General features: G+C 47.9%; 1 protein-coding gene across 1 annotated transcript in view; it reads left to right on the top strand.

Annotated features, from left to right (window-relative positions):
- The window catches only part of TMEM230 (transmembrane protein 230), a 122,504-nt gene that overhangs the window by 54,533 nt on the left and 43,393 nt on the right, over positions 1 to 24,578 (top strand). The gene's annotated exons all lie outside the window — the stretch shown is intronic.

Here is a 24,578-nt window from a genome sequence, read left to right as displayed (position 1 = left end):
TGTATGCAGGCTTGTGTCAGAGCAACTAGCTCTGCTGCTTGAGCGGACAGGGTATCAATACGGTGTGTTTCAATAACTTCAGTGTCAGTAGTCACTGCATACGCGGCTACTAGTTCTCCTGTACTAGTTCTCATACATGAACCATCCACATAAAGTGTCAGGTCAGGATCTGGTAACGGAATGTCTGTCAGGTCTTGTCTTGGCTTTGTCGTAATGTTGACTACTTCCACACAGTCGTGTGCGGCAGGATTTGAACTAACTGATGGTAACAGTGTAGCAGGATTCAGGATGTTGCAGCGTCTAATATCTATGTGTGGCTGGAACAGTGTCAATTCATAACCTGTTAAACGTGCAATTGTCAAGTGCTGTGTTTGTGTTCGGTTTAAAAGAACTTCCACGGAGTGTGGGACTTGTACTGTCAAGGAGTGTCCTAGAACTATGGAATCACTTTGTCTGATAGCTAGTGCTGCGGCTGCAACTGACTTGAGGCACGCAGGCAGAGCCTGGGCTACAGGATCTAATGTGCTCGAAAAATAAGCACAGGGCTTGTATTGTCCTGCTTGATCTTGTGTGAGAACAGATAATGCTGTACCTTCGCGTTCAGTGACGAAAAGTGTAAAAGGCTTACTGTAGTTCGGCGTAGCTAGAACTGGAGCTTGGCATAAAGCTTTCTTTAACTCGTTGAAACTAAGTGTATGTTCAGATGTCCAAGGGAGGACAGTCGATACGGCTGCCTCCTGTGTCGTTAACTGTATCAGTGGCTTGGCTAGAAATGCATACTGGGGAATCCATTGTCTGCAATAAGAAGTAAGGCCGATAAAGGCACGTACCTCCTTCTGGGTCTTGGGCTGAGGAAGACTCGCTATTAACTGGATACGGTCTGGTGTCAACTGCCTACCCCTCTTGGACAGTAAGTGTCCTAAGTAGACCACTTGCTGGACACAGAATTGAAGCTTCGAAGGGGACACCTTGTGTCCCATCTCGGCTAGGAAATACAGAACCGTCAGTGACGCTCGCTCGCAAGCACGTTCAGAACGGGCTGTGATCAGTAGATCATCGACATATTGGAGCAGGGCAGTGTCAGTTGGCATGTGAATATTGTCTAGTTGTCTCTTAAGTGCTTGACTGTAAATACTAGGGCTTTCTGTGAAACCTTGAGGAGCGCGTGTGAACATATAGCTCCTTCCATTTAAACAAAATCCGAAAAGAAACTGGCTGTCTGGATGGATGGGAACACTAAAAAATGCGTTCTTGAGGTCTATGACAGTGAAGAACGTGGCTTCGGAATCAATGGCTGTCAATAGGGAAGAGATATCTGGGACAACTGGGTACTGAGGAATAATACATTTGTTAAGTTCCCGTAAATCAATCACTAATCGATATACTGGGGGTGCATTTGGATCAGTACGTTTCATGACTGGAATGATCGGAGAGTTACATACATTGGAGTCAGTTTCTACAACTACTCCTTGAGCCATGAGCTCGTCAATAATTTTGGATAAGGCTGCTACAGCCTCAGGTGGCAATCTATACTGCCTGATTCGTGGTAACACTACACCTGGTTTCAGGGTCACACGATGGGGTGTGATTTGCATGTAACCTACATCAGTTGGACCTTGCGCCCATAAATGCTGCGGAACCTTAGACAGTCTGGAATCAAAATCTCGTAATACATAGTGGCCCTTAAAGTCACGTAGGAACAGACGTATTCCCTCTGGGGAACAACATATAACTGCACCTAACTCTTTCAGTGTTTTAATGCCTAATAGATTTTCTGGACATGACTTAGTAAGTAACAGATCAGTAGTGCGGGACAATGGACCTACTTCTAGAGTAACTGGCTTTGAAATCTCATTAACGATAGGCTTTCCTGAAAATCCAAGGGAAACATTTCTTGAGCCTGAGAGCGGAGCCCCTGGAACTTCAGCGTGACTAATTGTGGTCCTACTTGCCCCTGTATCAATCAAAAACTTTCTGTCTTTCCCTAATACTTGACTGTGAACATAGGGCCCTTCTTGATCTACAGGTATCTCGATGAGAGGCAAGCCTACCTCCCTCTCTAGGCTGTTTCATGAATATGGCTGGTACTCTGGATACTCAGACTGTGCATACTGGTACATCTGCGATGTAACATGCTGTGTTGCAGCAATAGGCTGCGGTGCTGTAACTGTCTGTGGTGCATTCTGTGACTGAGGAGTCTGTGAAACTTGTTCTTGTCTAGGCGGACGTGGTCTTTCTTTAGTCTTACCAGTAGCTATGTTATGTTTCAGAACTGCACACTCATTTATAAAATGACCTGGCTGTTTACAATAATTGCAGTTCCCTTTAACGGGAGCTGCAGGATGACTGGCTTGATTCGGACCCCTCTTCTGACTGTCTTGAGGAACAGATTGTGCAACTAGCACTTTCATTTTCGTGTCTTTCATACGTTTTCTCTCGTGTTCTTGCTCTTCCCTGATTCTATTCTGGTGGTACTGGAGCATCTGGAGCATCTGGGACGGAGTATTTGCTTGCCAGGTGCTTTCGACTTTCAAAACTCGGTTTTTAACTTGTGGGCTTGAATTCTCGACTAATTTAGTAACAAACAGGTGAGGGTATGACTCACTACTTGTCTTGAGGCCACTGTTGATACTAAAGCACTTTTCAAACCTAGAATAAAAATCACTAATATCTTCATCTTGTTTCTGTTTACAGGCTGAGATTGCATCCCAGTCTTCTTTTCTCGTTGTTAATAATCTGGGTAAAACTTGAATTAATAATTCTGGTAATTCTTTACATTTCTCTCCAAGACCAGTACCTGGTACACGTATCTTATCTTCTGCTTCTAGGACTGCCCAATCTATCTTTTTCTCTCCCACCTCCCATTCTTTTTCCTTTAGCTTCTCATACACCCCTGCGGGCAGCAGAACCTTTAACATTTTAATGATATCTGGGTAAGTGTATTCTCCCATACGGAGCATGTCTTTTAATTCTCTATGGAACCCTGCTGGATCTTTATCATGACAGGGAATTAATTTCTTCATTTCGAGGAGTTCCATCTTTGTGATCGGAGTGTATACAAACACTCGCTGCATTTCGCCACCCGCTCCTCTGACTGGGTGGACTTCTCGTAACGGATTCTGTCTGTCTATGTAGAATGATTTACTTTCTGGGGGTGAGACATGAACAAAATGCGGGTTCAAGAATGTTCTATATTTATGACGTTGTTCTAAAATGACACTAATTAAATCGGTACCTAGACCTCTCCATCTATACTGGAGTAACTCGTTCAAGATATCATGTAACGGGCCTGGATCAGAATGTTGACCCTCATACAGAGTAATGAGGTGCTGAATCATATACATACCCACCAGTCGCTGCTCGGCTGGGGGCATTTTCAGAAACATTTGTGCCACTATTTCGTCTGGAAAAGTGGTAGAATCAGTAATCCATCTGACTGCTGATCGGACTAGTTCCTGTTCATGCATAGTACTTAACTCACTATAACCGATTCGTGATTTCAGAATGTGATCGGTAGCTTGAAATACTTGTTCTAGGGAACCTTGTTCTGGTGCTGGATGATGGAAAATTGGCTTGTGTTCTAGACGTAAATGGCGATCTGGAAATCTAGATTTTCCTACATACGCTATTCTGGCAGTATTCTCGTCGTCTTCCTCTTCAGGATCAGAGGTACTTTCTTTCTCGCTTACTTGTGCTGCTTTACGCTGTTCGTGTATCTTTATTATCTCTCTACGGATTTTCTTGTACATACTTTCCATGGCACCAATGGTATTGTGCTTTCCTTCGGCTATATTATCACTCCACTTTGTCAGAGTTTTCATTTCTTCCGGGTCTTTAGACGGGTAATCCTGTTCTCTTATTAGACAGTTAATTAAGAACTTTAATATCATGCGCTGAATCTCGGCTTTCCTTTGAGACATGGCATCACTAATACTTTGTGGGTCATCCCCTGTACGGATGAAACGATATATCCTGTCTAGATCTTCTTTCATATTCGGCAGGGTGACTAGATACTCGGTCACTCTCCTTACGCGTACGGAATATAAAACCATATTAAACTCGCCTGGAACTGGGTCATAGACACATTCGCCAAGGGTTTGCCTGATCTCTGCAACAGACTTATTACTTTTAGGAGTACGCTGTGATGCTTGAACATGCAATTCGAGTGCTGATAAACGCTTGTATGGCGGCGGGGTTTGAGGAAGACCCCCTCCTGCGGCCCCTAAACTAGAATCATCAACTGATGCTTTTCGTCCTGGCAGGGTCGGTAATTGTAACGTGGGCTGGACTTGTATGGCGGGCTGACCTGGGGGGGCTGTTAATGGCACCCCGGTGTCTGGAGGAGCAGGAATTACCTGATTTACAGGGACTGGCGGAGCGCGAACAGGATTTGCATATTCGGGGACTGTGTCGTCCAGATAGGACGAAATAAAAATATCAGCTGCGGTCGGTTTGTGACGTAGCTTGGTCGGAACTAATGGTGGCGGGAAATTACTGGATGCCTCTGGGGTCGTTTTTGGCAAGCCCTCAGCAAGAAGAGGATACATACCCTTAATGAGGGCATTCCTCTGTCTGTCTGATTGCTCAGTTCTAACTCGTTCACCTATCTCGATTAATTCTCTTTCTTGGGCTCGTTCTTGGGATTCTCTACTTAGTTCTGACTTTCTGATTTCTTTTTCGGTTCTTTTATGAGCTTCTTTGCGCCATAACTCGATGGCATCTTTCTGTGATTGTCTGGCTTTCTTTTTCCATAATGCCTCCTCTACTCGCATGATGCATTCGGCATCCCATGTACCCGATACGGGCCATCTATACTTTTCTTCTAACTGTTTGGTATACTCTACCCATAAATCTAGATACAATATGGCACTTATGCCATGTTTCTGATACATAAAGTGACCTGGACTGTCCCTGGGCGGGACGGGAACTGCTGCTTCCAGCAGACCCTTTCTAGTTTTTAACTGACGTAATTTTGAGAAGAGCGGCATGACTGGACTATAATCTGGACATAATACAATACACAATGAAAACACGAAATCACGTCGCACTCATACCACAACATTAAAATACATGAAGAACATTATGAATAACAGTTCGAACAGAATACCACCTGAAAATACTTGAAATTTCTCGAGAACAGAACTGACTAGAACAGAAACTAGATGCACTGCTGAAACAGTACGAAACTTACCGGTCTCTTAAAGAGACACGTCAGGACCCGCATCCACCGAAGTGGACACTTCGTTTGTGGGACTGTGTACCACCAACCCACAGACCAGAGTCAATTAAATTGACCCTGTCTAGATACCACCCCAGTAACGGTACTCACCGGGCAGCAAGAACGGAAGGCCTCGGACTGGACTGGACTGCTACGACGACGAACTTCGGACTTCAGTTACGGGTGGACCTCCGGATACCTCGGACCTTGGACTCTTGGCTTGGGCTCTGGTCGGGACTCGCCGCGTTCCTCCACCGTCTCGTCTGGATGCTGGACCGCCTCCTCCGTCTCCTCCGTGGGCCTGAGGGATACTTGAGCAGAAATATCTGCCACTGCGCAGAAGAGTTCCGTCACGACTGCAGAGGGTCAGGGGTCGGCGTGGCTTCACCGACGCGTGGGGAAAGGGCAAGTCCCTATTCGGGCGCCATTATGTGGTAAATAAATAAATAATACCCTATTTTTGACTAGACATATATCATAACAGATAGCTCAATAAATAAGAGTCAAGATTCGAGGTAGTAGGAGTTTTGCAGGTTTAATACAGCATAAGGACAGGAACAGGACAACCTGCATAGGAATAGGATGACAGGGCCCAGCAGCTGCTGGGGCTGGGTCTGGGATGAGCGCGCGCTAACTTTTAATAACAATACACGAGCATATATACATAGCGCAAACACATAGCATTACATTGCAGTAGGCGTAGCAGTGGGTGGAGCAGAAGGCGTGACGCGTAGCAGTCGCGAAAGATAAGAGTAAAAAGAAGGTGTAACTCAGACATGTGATGCAAACGTAACAGAATATGTCATGAATGGGCGGAAACATAGGAGGGGGCTACCTAAGGAGCCGGGACCTCTAACCTGATGGTGCGCGCAAACTGGCAATGACGTGTTACGAGGAGAAGCTGGGGGCTATGAACTCTGTGCTAGGAGCAGAGACTAAAGTCTGGAGGGTCGGAGCGACATGTACCTAAACCCTATCTAGTATCTGATGTTTAGGGAACATGTTGATATAAACTAGAAGTCATGAGGGGAAAGGCTAACTGACTCTAAGACTGGAGCATGCATTTATTCTACCTGTAGTGCGTGATGAAGAATATTAAATGACCATTAAATACAGTATTTCTCTTAACATGGAGCCGCATAGGCTAGACAATGACGGAAACTATTGATGTAGTTCAGTAGCTTAGGAATGCAGAGAAGGAGGACTAAACTGATAACTGGAATCATAACATAGTCTTGGCAGACTCAGAGGCAGAGCCAAGCTGCACCGGGCACTGCGAGGCAGGAAGTAAGTGAAAGGTCGAGGATACAGGTGGGGGCTGGATCGCTCCTCAGCGAGGGTTCAGGAGACAGGAGCTGAATCTGATGTCCGGGCCCTTTTGAGGCCTAGAAACGGGGACTTTATAATGAAATAACGTACATACTGAGAAACGTGGCAACGTAACTTTACATAGGCCTGATATTCGTAGTATTCACGAGGACTGGAAACTGGCATACTAGAGGAGGACACAATTATAATTGCGTCTTGAATCGGACATGGGGAATAACATATGCATATTGGTCATGCACACATAACATATGATGGATGACACGTAGAGACACAGAACATGGCAAAATTTACTTTTCCACAGACCCATCCTTCTTCTTAGCTGCCACAATGGGGGCCAACCATTCTGTCGCTTCCACCGGTTCGATGACTCCGGCCTTGCACAGTTTCTCCAGTTCAGACTTCACCTCCTCCTGGATGGCAATGGGGAGCTTCCTAACTTTAGCCACGACAGGCCTGGCATTCTCCTTTAATCTTATTTTGTGGCAGTAGTTTTTTAGGCACCCTAATTCTTCCCTGAACACCTCTTGGAACTCTGACACCACGTCTGCTTTGTGTTCAACAACCTCTTGTACCAGGATCTGGGGGTTACAGTTGGGATTCAAATAGACCCCTAGCTCTTTTAGTGCCTGCCAACCCAGAATGTTGTCTCCTACCGTGGATACATACACCTTGGAGACCGTTGTTCTGTTGCTGTATTCTACTTTCCCTATGAAGTACCCCTTCATAGAGATGGGGCGACCAGCGTACCCCCCTGGCCTCAGATCCATTCTTTTCAAGGTTATAGTTCCTTTTGACACACGTGAGAACTCATCGGCATTGATAATGGTAATTCTGGAACAGGAGTCGAATAATGCTTCCAACTCGACCTCCCCAACTTTTATGGTGTCCTTGGGACTACTAACTTGTCCTCCCTCGACCTGCACCACTATCTCTGCACATACGGGGTTGTTGGGACTGGGGACTTGTAACTCTTGTACTTGCACAACAATCTCATCGCACACTACGTTCGCCCTTCCTCTATTCTGACTGCTGACTCCCTCCCCGCTCTTGCAGTACTGCTTGAAATGCCCCTTCTTCCCACACTTGTTACACGTGAATCTGAGAGCAGGGCATTCCCTGTCATTGGCTAGGTGCCCTTGCTTGCCACACCTATAGCAAGAACCTTTGAATGTTCCCCCTTTTCTGCCTTCCTTGTATTCTTTACCTGCCATCTTCTGACCTCTGACTACCGACACTGCCTCACACTCGTTCACTACTTCACTGACATTGGCCTTATCATCAAGCTTTTTATCCCCTGCGTCTTGTTTTATTTCTTTGACGCACTGGAGCATATGCTCCACTTGCTTGGCTATTATGAGCACCTCCCGCAGTGGTGGGTCGTCCTTGAGCCATAGCTCTTCACGCACTCTTTCCATTCTACATGCCAAAACAAATTGGTCCCTGATTCTTTCCTCGCTTGCCCCACCAAACTTGCAAGTGGCGGCTAACTTCCTACGGTCCGATACAAAATCTTCTATAGATTCTCCCTCTTTTTGTGCTCTCTTCCCAAAATGATACCTCTCCATAATCGTGCTAGTCTTGGGAAGGTAATGTAAGTCTAATTTCTTAAGGCTCACTTCAAACTCATTCAGACCCCTTGCCTCCTGTGCTCCTAAATCTGGGAGATGATCCAGGACCTCCTCACCCTCTGCACCTAGATAATAGGCCAATAATGCGACCTTCCTTTCTAAACCCAGGTTTGGCCCACACACAGTGGCGTAATTTAAAAACACTTTTTTCCATTTCTTCCACTGGATATTGGGATCCCCTGGGGTGGTCAAGAAAAAGGGTGGAGGGGTCACACTCTGCATGCTGGGTGCCAATTACTACTAAATAAATGAACACTCCCACTAGACACAAATGGCTCTGAAAAGGATAGAGTATGTTAGCATGAGTCACAAAAAAAACACATTCTTATGCTATAAGTCCCCCTAGTGACTATACACAGGAACAGATGGAGAAAGAACAAAAATGCCAGCACAGTCTTAGAGTACAGGGGATGAGGTGCGGAAAACTTGAGTGAAGGATGGTGCAGGCGAGTGCTGCCACGTTCTCCTGATGCCCTACACAACGCACCTCTTGTAATTATTTGTGAAAACCAAATTTAACCACGCCTGTGGCGGAGAGGCACAAAGAGTGAAACTGCACTTTGGTGCATATTGCACAACACAAAATCAGTATTGATCCCATAAACAGGCAACGCTCTGATGAAGTCACTGCGCTTGTACTCTACAATGTGTGCTCCTCGAATAGCCGTTCTTCCTCACGTTGTAATGCTCCTCCCACGCTGCGTTGTGACTTTACCACCAAGGCTTACAACACATTGCTCAGAGTCTCTTCACGAAAGTTCTGTTCTGCTGCGCCTGAGTGATCACTCTGCCTCCCACGTCGCGCTCAATAGATGTCCTCCGACGTGTTCCTCTCATTCATTCCAGCCACAGTGATGCACATCGCTTCCCCCGCAGCCATCTGTTCAGTCACACTTCACAGCCGCCTGACGTGCTCCACACCGCAGTCGGAATTCATCCCTTCACATTCCGTAATGCGTTTCTCACACGCTGCCCTGTGCGCACCTCTTGAAGGCAGGCGTGAAGCTGTCACGCGCTACGACAGATAAGGAAAGGAGTCTCTGAGGGGGGTGGTGACACACGCTCCTGCAATTCGATTCTATTCTCTGCCCTGTCGCGCGTTGAGAAGACTTTACTTTGGCAGCAAATGAGCTCAAACGGAGTTCGCGCCTACATTTCACTTTGCACAAAACGCGCATGAAGGGTCACCTTACTTCTCGTCTGGAGCAGGGCAGTTTCCGTCACGCAGTCCCCTAACACAGTTCACTGCTGCGCGTCGCCCGATGTACTTCAGGACTGCCGCTCGTAAATCGGAAGCTATCAGCAGGCGTCCGCTTCCAAGTCGTACAGTCAGCTGTGGCACCAAACTCGTTCCCCGGGTGTGTTGAGGTCGCGTGTATGTTTTTTCCTCGTCGCCAGTGTAGCAACCACCTAAAGATGACCCGGACTCCAGGCGGTGATTGAAAGAAAGTCTTTATTATGACGCTCGTATTACTGCGACCTCAGCCACAGCCTCCTTCTTCGAGTCGTGTCACACAGTCCTCGGCGCTCGCCTTGGAACGCTAGTCGCGGTGACATTCTAAACAATGTCACCGCGGGCAGCTCCATTACACGCGAGGCACCGGGGGCGTCCTGATATGGAAGATACCACAAAAAGTTACTGTTTTAATGAAGTACAACTATTCCTGCCGTCCCGGGATGCTTCTTTAAAGGAAAGAAGTAGGGGAACGGACTGCAATATTTTTTTTAAGTAGGGGCACGCCGTGCCCTTCCGTCCCCGCCCACTTCTACCACTGATTGAAGCTGAGAATAGCTCTGGCCCTATCATTTACAAAATGGAAATACAGCAGTATGAGTTCCATCATGGACCATCAAATAGAAAATCTCTGCCCAAATTGTGCATAGTGAACTTTAACACTATGCCATATTTTACTCCTTTGTAGTGCTTCTGCAATTGAAAGGGGAAAAAAATGATTATCATTTTTTTTAGAGAGCTCCAGATCCGCTGTATCCAAGACCTATTGTCTCTAATTTTAGAGTGTGGCAATATTAATCTATGCTACAAGGTGAACACTTTTCTTGGATAGTATACAATAGGTTGAGCAAAGAAACTATCTGTTAAATTGTATTAATTGTTATATGTGTTAAATATTTCCCTCTTGCTCTTATCCCATGATATTGGTTTGCTGCTTTTTTATTATGATGTGGGGGAAATTCTACAGTATTTGTATTTTTTTATTTTAATGTAATAGATACTATGTGATTGTTATACTATGGAAAGTTATAGGTCATTTATCTCAAGTGAAGTGAAATAAAGTGTATTGTATTAATCAAAGATTACAATAAAACGTATAAAAAAATCATGGTTTGTAATAGTATCAAGGGATCGATAAAACGTTCTAGACGTGATTAAAATCAATGTGTAAACTGTTTGCTTAGACCTAGTCACATTATTTAAAATCAATGTAAAAAAGCAGTTTGCATTGATCACGAAATTAATACTTTATAGGCGTGGGCTAAAAATTTTATTAGCAATATTATTGCCCTATTGTCTAGGGTACTGGCCGATATGCTGTTATCTTTATTCTTTTTCTTCAGTGTAAGGTGATGAAAATGTTCAAAAATATTTATTGTTATACAGACTGACGATCTATGGTAGGTCGGCCATTTTTAAAATGGTGGCTCTTCCTAGACTACTTTACCAGTTGCAAAATCATCCTTATCCTATTTCAGACTCATGGTTTAAGCAAGTAGACTCGACTCTGGGGCAATTCCTCTGGGTGGACGGCGCGATCCGGGTAGCACTCGCACATGTTTCCGATCGACATATAGTGGGGGTTTGGCAACCTCTGATGTTCGCTCATACTATCAAGCCTCGCATCTCCTTGTACTGAACGAATGGTGGTATGGAGACAGGGCGGACCCGGCCTATGCACTGGAGCGGTCCCTTATGGAGCCCCACACGCTCCATACATTACTATATGCAACACAGAGGCGTAAGGCACTGCCGTCAGTGACGCAGGTGGTATTTAATGTTTGGCAGCAAGCCCTACGGCGAATGGGTTGGTGGCAGACTTTGACGGAAGAAACTCCTCTCTGGCAAAACGGTCGCCTCCCCGACCTTGCAGCCCTTCAGGGCTTTGCGGGGTGGGATGCTGTTGGAATTTCTAGACTGGGAGATGTCATGGCAGGGACGTCGCTTAAGTCATTCCAGGACTTGAGTGCTGAATACCATATGCCCCGCACACAGTTCTTTCGATATTTGCAATTCCAACATGCAATTACCCCCTATATAGAGGGGTTGACATCTCTCCCCGAATTTAGTCCGCTTGAGGCTCAAGTGTTTATGGGGGACATTGAGACCAAAAAAATATCACTAATATATCAATCCCTGATCATACACTGCTCTTACGATCTGCAGAAACTTAGAGGGACCTGGGAGGCTGATGTGGGGGAGTTAGAAGAGGAAGACTGGAACGAGGCACTGGCAGGCCCCATCTCTGTCCGCCTGAGATTGATTCAGTTTAAATACTTGCACAGGGTGTATTTCACTCGGCTGAGGCTGTGGCGGGCGGGCCTAATTGCATCCCCGATATGCACTAGGTGTGGAAGTGAGGAGGGTACATTCCTACACACAGTGTGGATTTGCAGCCACTTAGATAGGTTCTGGAATGGGGTCTGGAATGGTTTGGACGAGGCCCTAGGATGGGTGCTTCCTCGTACGCCGCGCCTGGGACTGTTGCATGTGTTGGATGGAGTTGGGGGTAACCGCTACAAGAGGCATTTGTTGTTACTGGGCCTCACGATTGCTAAAAGAGATATAGCGAAGGCATGGAAAGATCCGAGGGCTCCGACGTTAGTGGCGTGGAAGAGGGGGCTAGATTTCTGTATGGGGATGGAGAAGCCCATATTTCTTGCCCGGGGCTGCCCTCGGAAACATTATAAAATCTGGAGACGTTGGGCTGATTTCAGGGGTATCTGGCTTGAGCCTCCGCCGGAACAGGGCTCAGTACTGGAGGCTTAAGCGTGCTGTGTCAGTGGATACGTGTACACAAACTGTTGACATTGAATGGAACCGTGCCGGGGGGGGGGGGGATCCGGGAGGGTCGGGGGTGGGAAGGGAGTTGGGGCGGGGGCGGGAGGGAGGGTGGTTAATTGCATTCTTTTCTTACTTATATTTGATGTAAAAGACATGATGGATTGCAATGCGCTATGTACAGTCAAATGCTTTGGCAGTTGCCTCTGGGGAACAGAGCTCTGCGATCTCAATGCGATCTTTCAATAAAATTTGTTTTAAAAAAATATATATATATTTATTGTTATACAGAATGATTTGACATAATATTGCTTCTGACCTTGCCGAAGGAGCTCTGGATGAGAACACCTTTTCTCATATGAATTATTTGTTTACACAGGGCATTATGTGGAGCAAACTACTGATAAGGTCTAGGATATTATGGGTGATATTAACTGAATTATACATTTTGTTTTGAAGTGGTTTTATATTTAGACTCTTTCAATAATTGCGCCTGTGTGAAAATATGCCGTTGGACATTTTAAAGTGATTTTAATATTGTTCAAAGGCGCACTGGTTTGAATTATGAAATCATTCAAGTCTCTAGAACATGGGGACACGGAAGAGTGCAGTGTGCTGTCTTTGAAATGTGGCACTAATTTATTTCATGAGGTGGTGATGCTCCTGTGTGGTTGGAACTGGCTGCAGTAAAGTAAAATGTGTACACACGACCTGTAGTGCTTGCTGATTGATTCTGTAAAAAACATATATATATATATTTTACTTTATTGCACAGGTTCCTCACCGCCGTCGCTCCTCCTATTCCTGGGTGCTTCAAAGCCAGCGTTGGTGAGACGCTCATAAACTGCAACACGTTCCAACTTTGTGTCGTTAGAAAATTGACAAGCACGCAGGTAATCCAATGTGGAGAAATATTTTATTGCAAACCCCCTCACCCCAGACAGACGCGTTTCGCTATCAAAGCTTAGTCAGTGTCAATTTGTGTTTGTGATCAGTCGCCATTTTAAAGCCCACCAAGCCTGCATTAATTCATCAACATAAAAGAAGGTTCATACATTAAAAAGGCGGTGGCCATCTTTTAGTGCATATATATACATACATTCACAATTACTTTTAATGGCAAATTACTAAAGTGATTAAAGTGCGTGATTTTAAAACCAATTAACAACACCAAACATTTATCATTTATGTACATACTTTCATTTTATGGGTCAAGTCCTGATTTCTATAGCCACTTATAAATCAGTTGTTCTGATCTTATCTGTTATGCTATTTTATCAGGGGGTGAATCCCCAAGTATAATCTTTATATAGGTGACATCAAGTATTCTCTTCCTGACCTCTTTGGTCAAGAAGAAAAACAAGTAAAAAAAAAACTACCTAATGCCTTTCACGACGCTATAGACGTTTTCAATGAGGCTGTGTTGATGGACTTGGAGAGAATGGCAAAATTAAAAATGGATATGAAAACATCTAACATTTCTAGGAGGGAATGGGAGGCGATCAAGTCTCTCAAAAATGATAAAACAATTGAAATAAAACCCTCCGACAAGGGTGAAAATATAGTGATCATAAGTAAAGAGAATTACGAACAGGTAGCACTAAAACGACTAAAGGACACTGAGTGCTATGTAACGATAAAAAGACCAGAGTATGTCAAAAGCATAACTGAGTACCAAGTGATGTTGGGAAAATAGAAAGATGAAGGCATGCTAAATATGGAGGAATTCTTATTTTTGAAATGTGATGCACCTATATTACCCACCTTTTACCATCTCTCTAAGATCCACAAAAATGCAAAGAGACCACCAGGGCGACCGATCGTATCTTCGATTGGAAGCCTTTTAGAAAACACTTCGCGTTTCATTGACCATTTCCTTGCACCAATTGTCAAAGACCTACCCTCATACGTGAGAGACACCCAAGATTTCCTCCGTATGATGGACAACATATCTTGGGAGCCAAACATGCTTTTAATTACGCTGGACGTTGTAAATTTATACACATGTATAGAACATGAAGATGGTCTAGCAGCTACCAAATGGTTCCTGGATAGGAAGCCAGAAAAATATCGTACACACAGTAGCATGTTATTAAGCATGATGCGTCTCTGTCTATTTAACAACATGTTTCTTTTTGCAGGACAACTGTATAAACAGATCAGGGGGACTTCCATGGGCTCGTGCTTCTCCTCAAGCTATGCGAACTTGTTCGTAGGCTGGTGGGAGAGGCACGAGGCATGGGGGGGACCAATGAGAATTGGAGTAACAATTTGTTATTGTGGACAAGGTATATTGATGACCTTTTTATAGTGTGGCGAGGTGATCAAACATCGGCTGAGGCATACATTGCTGCTCTAAATAGCAACCAGTGGAACTTAAGATTTACCAGCACAATAAGTTCTACTAGTGTATGCTATCTAGATTTGGAGGCTTTTGTAGAAAACCAGACCCTCCAAACACGACTCTATAGGAAACCTACATCTGGCAACGCCGTACTACATGCGGCTAGCTACCATCCTAAGAGCCTTATAAAAAGTGTTCCCTATGGAGAACTCTTACGACTAAAAAGAAACTGCTCAGCAGATAAAGATTTCCAAAAAGCAAAAGCTGAAGCAAGTGAGATATTCAAGAGTAGAGGATATTCGACCAATCTTTTTAATCAAGCAGTGAAAAAAACGTCAACAATTAATAGGCGGGATCTCCTGTTGGCTAAAGACAAACCAAAAGAAGATGACAATGTAAGAATGATTACAACTTTCAATAATAAATCTGGTGATCTGGTTAACAGCTTTAAAAAGAATTGACATATATTAACTACTGATAACATTTTGAGAAAACATCTGACAGACAGGCCTTTAATAACTTATCGCCGCTGTCAATCGTTGTCAGATCACTTAGTCCACAGCCACTTCTCTTCCAAACCCCAACCCACAACCTTAACTGATACAAAGGGATTCTTTCCCTGTTTAAGGTGTAAAGCCTGCAAAGGCAGCAGAAAAGTTTCAGAGTTTCCAGGTAGAACAGGTGATGATGGACCTAACAGGAAAATAAAACATCTCCTCAACTGCAATTCGGACTACACTATTTATTGCCTTGAGTGCCCATGTAAGAAAAGATACATTGGGAGCACCATCAATGCAACAAAGCTGAGGATCCTAGAGCATATGCGAGCTATCGCAAATAAGGACAAAAACTACCCAGTTGCTCGCCATTTTGCTAAATATCACCAGAGCAATAGGGACTACCTCAGTTTTTATTGCATTGACCAAGTACCCAGACTAGAACAAGGGGGAGATAGAAAGAAGGCACTCTGAATGTTAGAGTCAAGATACATCATTGACTTAAAGACCATGACACCTTGGGGTCTAAATAATGATGAGGAGATGTGGGTGCATCTGTAAATTGAACACATGGGATCATGTGGATCAGGGATCTGTTCTTGCTGCTGATATGAATAACATGTTTAATGAACAGAATCAAGAAACTAAATCTCTAAACCCCTATGTCCGTTGTGACGCTTCAACTGTATAACATCTTTGAGAAAATATCCAATCTTCCCATTCAGGGCCATATAAAAAACAAAGAGGTCAGGAAAAGAATACTTGATGTCACCTATATAAAGATTATACTTGGGGATTCACCCCCTGATAAAATAGCATAACACAGATAAGATCAGAACAACTGATTTATAAGTGGCTATAGAAATCAGGACTTGACCCATAAAATGAAAGTATGTACATAAATGATAAATGTTTGGTGTTGTTAAATGGTTTTAAAATCACGCACTTTAATCACTTTAGTAATTTGTCATTAAAAGTCATTGTGACTGTATGTATATATATGCACTAAAAGATGGCCACAGCCTTTGAAATGTATGAACCTTCTTTTATGTTGATGAATTAATGCAGGCTTGGTGGGCTTTAAAATGGCGACTGATCACAAACACAAACTGACACTGAAGAAGCTTTGAAAGCGAAACGCGTCTGTCTGGGGTGCGGGGGTTTGCAATAAAATATTTCTCCACATCGGATTACCTGCGTGCTTGCCAATTTTCTAACGACACAAAGTTGGAACGTGTTGCAATATATATATATATGTACATACACACACATACACACAGACAGACCTTTTGTTTACTGTATTGCCCTGGATGAAGACCTTTTTAACATTCAATCATCATCTCTTAGGAAGTTAAAGTGGACTAATTTCTAACTTTTGAATACTTACCCATTCTTGTGGCATTCTTCAAATCAAGCATTTCTTGTTTTTACTTAACTTTGATTGAGCGTTTAACCCCTTGTGTGCTTTGGACGGCCGTCTGACGTCACGTGGGTGTGTGCTGACGACGGCCGGGGGCAGTCCGAATCCCGCCCACTAATTAAAACCCCCTGCTCAGCGTGAAAATTCGCGCCGCGCGCAAGGGGTTAAGATCTTTCATTCTACTGTGAAACACCTGAATGATTTCTTGAGGCACACACACCACATGCATTATTTTCTCTGTTGACTGTCTCTATTAGAGTTGATTTTGAATCTTATAAAGCGCTATGATGTGGAAGGTTTCCTGGCACTGAGTAACAATAATAGGAACATATGCAGTGGAGAATGCAGGTCTATCAGAAAAGATAGAACGAACGAAAGAATATGTGGGATCCGTCTCAGAGCAAGTGGCAGTTGGTTCCACAGTTTGGCCCCTAAGAATCTAAAATTACCTACCTCCCATCCTGGTAATTTTTGTTTTCAGGATTTTGTAGATCCACTTACATGAATTATTCGTGGCCAGGTAAGCTTTATGTATAAGGCATAAGAATCCAAATTGAATTTTTGGCTCCCTTGATAATCAGTGGAGTTTTCTTCATGCTTAGGACACGTGGTCACATTTACTAGCACAGCAGTCCATGCAAACAGCTGCCATTTTGAAGGTTCGTTAGTAATTATCTGTAGAAAGACAGAAAAACTCGATTGAAAAAATCTCATTTAAATGAAACACAAGTGGAAACCAAGATGGAGTGTGCTTTTTTTCGGGAGACATGAATTTGCCCTTCGTAGCATGCCGGGGTCGTGGTAATGCGAGTTGCAGAATGACTTAATATGGGGTGCAATGACAGGTGTAGGATGATTACTAGAGATTTTGCTTTTGTTGCCAGGGACTGTGGGCGCAGGCTAGGATTTTATTGGGCCTAGAAACTTCCTCTCAGCAGTCTTTATTCTGATCTATTATGATCAAATCTGTTGTGTTAGCATTAAGCTTTAGAAAATAAAAAATAGATTCCATCAATTGCTCAACCCCCTTCAGACAGTTGTAGAGCAAGGACAAGGCAAGGATGGTTCAGACTGCTTGAAGCCCAGGCTTGCTAACAAAGATGTTGAAATGCTCTATGTGAATCCTGTTTACCCCTGAGGATTCTACTGTGTCGTGACAGAGCTCAGTCATAGACCACAAAAAGACTGACTTTTCTTTTCGGCACGCTTTTCCGGGGGTAGTGTGCTACAATCACACTCATGCTTCACTGTCTTTGGTGCTTAGATAATGAAAAGGAAACCTCTCCAGCACGGAAAACTGTGTCAAGAAATGTTCCCCTGGCGTTAGCACTTTCTCAAGTATCTGGTAGATTGTATTAATACCCAACTTTAAATCAGGTTTACAGTAGTAAATACACATTTCATGACAGTCGGTGGCAGATTATCAAAAAATTAGGTGTGACAGAACACATTTTACACTAGGATCTTCTGAATCTGAACCTCTAGCCAAGTGTGAAAATCAGTACCTCGCTGTTTCAGAACCAGACGTCTTACATACCTGCATTCTATTTACCTTCCCTACAGGTCTCACCACTCAAGTTCTTAATTTCTCATTTTCTAGGTGAACTGGCTGTATGATGCAGTGTAGTTTTACTGTGTCGGTGCAGAGAGAGTCTTTTCATGTGGTATTTCAATATGCAAGTGTTGGGTTAGTCTACTCCGTAAATGCCGGGTTTGGAGCATTGAAGGCTTTGTGGGAATCTACTTTTCCAGAATAAGTTCACAGGATTCACACCGTTGTTCAGTTATCAGGAATTTGCTGCTAATTGATTAGATGTTCGCGGAGGAGTTACCTAGGAGACAGTGGACTTTGTTTTGAAAATGAATACCATCCATTTTAGGTAAAATGGACTCTACTATGAGTGTGGGTCCGTATCCTCCAAGGCCTTCTCATTCCAGGATTGACCATCCCCACTGCACTGGACAATATATACAATCCTGTTACAACCGTAAGCTCTTTTCTAGTGAGGCCAGTATTGCAATGAGAAGAGAGAGAGCCGCTTGAATCAATAAACAAGGTTTCTACCTAGAATCCTATTTATCTCTTTGATGCTTGACGCATTTAAACCCGAGGATGTCTGCATTTGGCAGATTCTTTGTACAAGGGCTCTAGTATCTTCCCGCTCCTCCAGAGTCTGGTCTCTGTCGTATGTGAGACTTGATTAGACCGATCAGTCTCATGATTCCTCCTCATCCGCCCCTTAGTTTGAGCCCTATGTCCTTGTGGTGCAGGGGTTGCTGCAAGGAGAGCAGCTTCCCATGCAGCGAGTTCTGAAACCTCTCCAAGAAAAAGCAATGGAGTCCTGCATTCATCAATGTTATTGCAGCAAACAGCAAGATGATGGAAGCAATTCTTGGTTTCATCTCAGCCACTGATGATCATTGTTAGAGGGGCGATCCCAGGGGAGGACAGACTTGGCACCTGACCACCCTGTGACCCACCTCTCCTAGGAACACAGCCGAGCAATGGCGGGAGACCCTCAGGGAGAGGATCTCGAATCTAGAATCGTACGCGCTGCACTAGCACCACTCGACAAAGGGACACCACACTGTAGGATTAAGAGAACGTATTCTTTATATCTTCAAGTAAAAATGGATCTTTATGATCCGCAGATTCTTATGTACAGGTGAGCAAGGGCTCAAAGAGTCTTGGTAGGGGTAGGGTAGCGGAGCAGTCTCAAGGTTCAAAGTCACTTGCGGGTAAGTATCCGGCGCACAGCTCTCAATCCTCGAGCCGGGGGATACGGGGGGATCTTGGGTCCAGCCGGACCAGGATAGTCTCTGAGCCGCGACCGAATCAGCAGGGCTCGAGCAAGGAGGTCGTAGTTCTTACGGTCTTGGGGAGCCGCGATCGGATCAGCAGGGCTTGGGGGTTCTGGGCAGAAGTCCTTCTCTGCTCGGTAGGAGCCGCGACAGTGTCCGCAGGGCTCAGGTGGATCTTTAGGTTGCAAGGGAGCCGCAACAGCGTCAGCAGGGCTCAGGTGGTTCTCGAGTAGAAGTCCTTCTCTGCTCGGAAGGAGCCGCGACGAGGTCAGCAGGGCTCACGTAGTCCAGGATACAACTGACTTGATCACCCCAGAGCCACCCTTACTATAGGACTCCTCACCTTTGATGTCCGAAGTCCTCGCAGGCAGGGGTCTTAGCACCTAGGAGCCGGTTGTTGGTGGTTCTGCCTCGGCGGCTCCTTTCATCCTTTCAAGTTGGGTCTGGAGGGATCCCAGCCACTCAGCAGGCCTGGAGCCAGCCCTCAGGGAGGCCGGATGGATGATCGAAACTCCTCTCTCGAGGGGAGGTGGGAGGTGTGATCGAGCTACTCCTCCCTCTCTCGCTCACGGGGAGCGCTCTACCCCGTGGCCGGGTATGGCGCCGAAGGCCGAGGTCGGGGCGGCCATCTTAGGTGCAGGGACATGGGCATCGGCCTCGGGTACCAGGGAAATGGAGGGCGAGGACGGGGAAGCCCAATGTCGGGGATGTGGGTCGTGGCGGGAAGGGTCGGGTGAATCAGGGTCAGGAGGGATCACTACGGGTCAAGGAGGACCACGCCACAAGGCCGGGTCCAACACGCGTCCCCCCCAGCTGAAGGTCGGGGAGAACTACCCATCCTCTTGGGGGTTCTCTTCGCTGAGGCGGAAGAACCTGGAGAGGCCGTCAGCGTTGGCGTGGTCGGTACCAGGGCGGTGCTCTACTGTGAAGTCCATCCCCTGGAGGGAGATTGACCATCGCAGCAGTTTGGGGTTCTCTCCTCTCATCTGCATGAGCCACCGTAAGGGTCGATGATTTGTCTGCACTCGGAAGTGGGTTCCGAATAGGTGGGGTCGGAGTTTCTTGAGGGCCCAGACTACTGCGAACGCTTCTCGTTCGATGGTGCTCCATCTCTGTTCTCGGGGCAGTAACCTTCTGCTGATGAAGGCTACGGGCTGATCTATGCCTTCCTCAGTGAGCTGGGACAGTACGGCCCCGATGCCATGCTCGGATGCATCGGTCTGGACCACAAACTCCTTGGAGTGGTCCGGGGCTTGAAGCACGGGGGCAGTACACACGGCGGTCTTCAAGGCGTCCAACGCCTCTTGGCAGGAGGGGGTCCAGTGCACGCGCTTGGGCTGCTTTTTGGACGTCAACTCTGTGAGGGGACCCACTATGCTGCCGTAATTCTTTATGAACCTCCGGTAGTAGCCGGTGAGGCCCAGGAAGGCTCGGACCTCGGTTTGGGTGGTGGGGGGGGGGGTTCCCAGGCCAGGATGGCATCGATCTTCGGCTGGAGAGGGGCGACCTGCCCGCTTCCGACCTGGTGGCCTAGGTAGGTCACTGACCCCTGCCCAATCTGGCACTTGCTGGCTTTCACCGTCAAGCCTGCCTGGCGCGGGGCTAGCAACACCCTCTGGAGGTGCCGGAGGTGCTCATCCCATTGTGAGCTGAACACCGCAATATCGTCCAAATACACGGCGCTGAACTCTTCCAGCCCGGCCAGGACGCGGTTCACCAGTCTCTGAAAGGTGGCCGGGGTGTTTTTCATCCCGAACGGCTTCACTCGAAAGCGATAGTGCCCGTCCGGGGTGGAGAAGGCGGATCGCTCCTTGGCTCCCTCTGTGAGCGCAATTTGCCAGTAACCGCATGTCAGGTCGAAGGTACTTAGGTAGCGAGCAGACCCCAGGCGGTCGATGAGCTCGTCTGCACGGGGAATGGGGTGGGTGTCTGCTCGGGTGACTTCGTTGAGCCCCCGGTAGTCCACGCAAAGCCGAAGTTCGGGGACAGCCCCAGGGGCCGCGGCTTTCGGGACCAGCACCACTGAGCTGGCCCAGGGACTGTCGGAGGGCTCGACCACTCCTAGGGTGAGCATTTTCGAGACTTCGGCCTGGATGCAGGTCCGGACTCGGTCAGGCACTCGGTAGGCTCAGTGTCGTACCGGCGGGCTGTCTCCGGTGTCCACGTCGTGGACACACCAGTCAGTGATTTTAGGGACCAAGGAGAACAAATCCGGGAACTGCCCCAAGAGCTGGCAGCAGTCCTCACGCTGCTGAGGAGTGAGGGAGGGAGAGAGGCTCACTCCGTCTACGGAGCCATCCTTCACTTTGGCACACAGGAGGTCAGGGAGAGGCTCCGTTTCCTCTTCCGCCCCATCGTCGGTGGCCAAGAGCAAGCTCAACTCCGTCCGCACGAAGTGAGGCTTGAGGCGGTTCACGTGGAGGACCCGGAGGGGGTTCCGAGGGGACTGGACGTCCACCAAGTAGGTCACTTGGCTTTGCCTCTCCACGACCTTAAAGGGGCCGGTCCATTTGTCTTGGAGGGCGCAGGGTCAGGTCGAAGGTACTTAGGTAGCGAGCAGACCCCAGGCGGTCGATGAGCTCGTCTGCACGGGGAATGGGGTGGGTGTCTGCTCGGGTGACTTCGTTGAGCCCCCGGTAGTCCACGCAAAGCCGAAGTTCGGGGACAGCCCCAGGGGCCGCGGCTTTCGGGACCAGCACCACTGAGCTGGCCCAGGGACTGTCGGAGGGCTCGACCACTCCTAGGGTGAGCATTTTCGAGACTTCGGCCTGGATGCAGGTCCGGACTCGGTCAGGCACTCGGTAGGCTCAGTGTCGTACCGGCGGGCTGTCTCCGGTGTCCACGTCATGGACACACCAGTCAGTGATTTTAGGGACCAAGGAGAACAAATCCGGGAACTGCCCCAAGAGCTGGCGGCAGTCCTCACGCTGCTGAGGAGTGAGGGAGGGAGAGAGGCTCACTCCGTCTACGGAGCCATCCTTCTCTTTGGCACACAGGAGGTCAGGGAGAGGCTCCGTTTCCTCTTCCGCCCCATCGTCGGTGGCCAAGAGCAAGCTCAACTCCGTCCGCACGAAGTGAGGCTTGAGGCGGTTCACGTGGAGGACCCGGAGGGGGTTCCGAGGGGACTGGACGTCCACCAAGTAGGTCACTTGGCTTTGCCTCTCCACGACCTTAAAGGGGCCGGTCCATTTGTCTTGGAGGGCGCAGGGTTTCACCGGAGACATCACCCAGACCTGCTGGCCCAGTTGAAACTCGACCAGAGTGGCATTCTGGTCATACCAGCGCTTCATCTTCTCCTGACTTGTTTCGAGGTTGGCGTCGGCCAGCGCTCAAATTTTCTGTGTCTGATTTCGGAGGGTGAGAATGTAGCGGAACACATCTGGAAGAGGTCCTCAGGGGGCCGTTTCCCATCCCTCCTTGACCAAGCTGAGGGGCCCCCGGACGGGATGCCCGTACAGCAGCTCAAATGGGCTGAACCCCAGGGACTTCTGGGGGACCTCCCGGTATGCGAACAAGAGGCAGGGGAGGAGGACGTCCCACTTGCGCCGGAGGGGCTCTTCTAGGCCCATGATCATCCCCTTCAGTGTCCGGTTAAACCGTTCCACTAGGCCATTTCCTTGGGGATGATAAGGGGTGGTGAATTTGTAGGACACTCCACATTGTTGCCACAGGGACATCATGTATTTCGAGATGAAGTTCGTGCCGCGGTCACTCACGACATCGCGGGGAAAACCCACTCAGGAGAAGATCCCCATTAGCGCTCGGCCCACCACGCGGGCCGTTATGGTGCGGAGGGGGATGGCCACGGGGTATCGGGTGGCGTGATGCACCAGGACTAGGAAGAATCGGTGACCGTGGGAGGTTCTAGGGTCCAGGGGCCCTACTATGTCGATCCCGACCCGCTCAAAGGGGGTACTGACGACGGGGAAGGGTTGGAGGGGAGCCTTGCGCGTTCCTCCACTTTTTCCACTAGCCTGGCACGTGAGACAGGACTTGCAGTGGGCTTCTACATTCGCTCGCATCTTGGGCCAATAGAAGTGCGTAACGAGGCGGTTATAGGTCTTGTCCTGGCCCAAGTGTCCCGCCAGGGGTACACCGTGGGCCAGGCCCAGGAGGAAGTCTCGGAAGCGTAGCGGTACCACCAGCACCCGGGCTGACCCTAGCTCGGCAGACTTCTGCTCACTGTACAGGAGGTCATTCTCCCAGTATACGGAATGAGTTCCAGTCTGGTCGCCCGCAGCTTGGGCCGCGGCCTGTCGCCGTGGTCCGACCAGGGAAGGGCAAGTGGCTTGCTCCCGGCAGAACTCCTCTCGGGAGGGGCCCCCTCCTCATGACGCCACTGCGCCAACTCGGGCAGATCAGCCAACTCAGGGATCTGTGCGGGCTCGGGATGCAAGGGTTCGTTGTCGTTGACGGTCTCTCCTCCTGGGGAGAGGCCGGTGGGCTCAGTTCGGTCGTCCCTATCTTCTTCTACAGGGCGGTGGCTGGGAGGCTCGGCGTCGACAGCCCCGAGGGGGGGTAGTCGGGCGGACATGGATCGGGTGTTGGCGCACACCCTCTCGGGTAGGCCCATCATGCACAGGTGGGTCTTGCGTTCCACCTGTCTCCACGGGGAACTTTCTAGGTCGTTGCCCAGGAGACAGTCTACAGGTTGGGAGGCTCGGACAGCGATTCGTAATTTTCCTATCACTCCCCCCCCATTCGAACGGTACTAGGGCCATTTTACATAAACTCTCGGTGTTGTCAGTGGACAGTACGGGGCACAGGACATTCGGAATGATCTGGTCCTCTCTGACTAGGTGACTGAGGACACCTGTGATACTCGCCCCGGTGTTGCAAAGGGCCTCCACCCGGTGGCCGTTCACCGTCACCAGTTGCCGATATTTCTTGGTATTATCTGGTAGGGGGGCCCCGGGATCATCTCTCGGTCTCCTAGGGAGACTAGGGCCATGGCAGCGGGTTCCCACTCTTCGGTGTCCTCCATCTCCTCCCCTAGGGCTACGTTGGCTACCTGTCTGGCTGGGGGAGCTGTCGTGGAGGGTCGCGGGGCCATGGGACACTGGGGGTCACTGGCGTAATGCCCTGGCTGTTGGCAACGGAAACAGGAAATAGTGACCCGGTGCCCGCGGTTGCCCGGGGAGCAGGATTGGCTGGTGGGGGTGCTGGGGTCCTGACTGGGAATCCCTCTGTCTTCCTTGGTTCCCCCCTCCCCTCTGGCGGGGAGATCCCTGATTGCTCCGGGGGTATCTTCTACGGGGCCCCGGGGGACTCGGGTGTTCACCCAGCGATCGACTTCCACAGCCAGCTTCCTTGGGTCTGCAAGCT

The sequence above is a fragment of the Lissotriton helveticus genome, chromosome 11 (genome assembly GCF_964261635.1).
Source record: "Lissotriton helveticus chromosome 11, aLisHel1.1, whole genome shotgun sequence".
Taxonomy (NCBI): Eukaryota; Metazoa; Chordata; class Amphibia; order Caudata; family Salamandridae; genus Lissotriton; species Lissotriton helveticus.
This window is presented reverse-complemented; position numbering and strand designations above follow the sequence as displayed.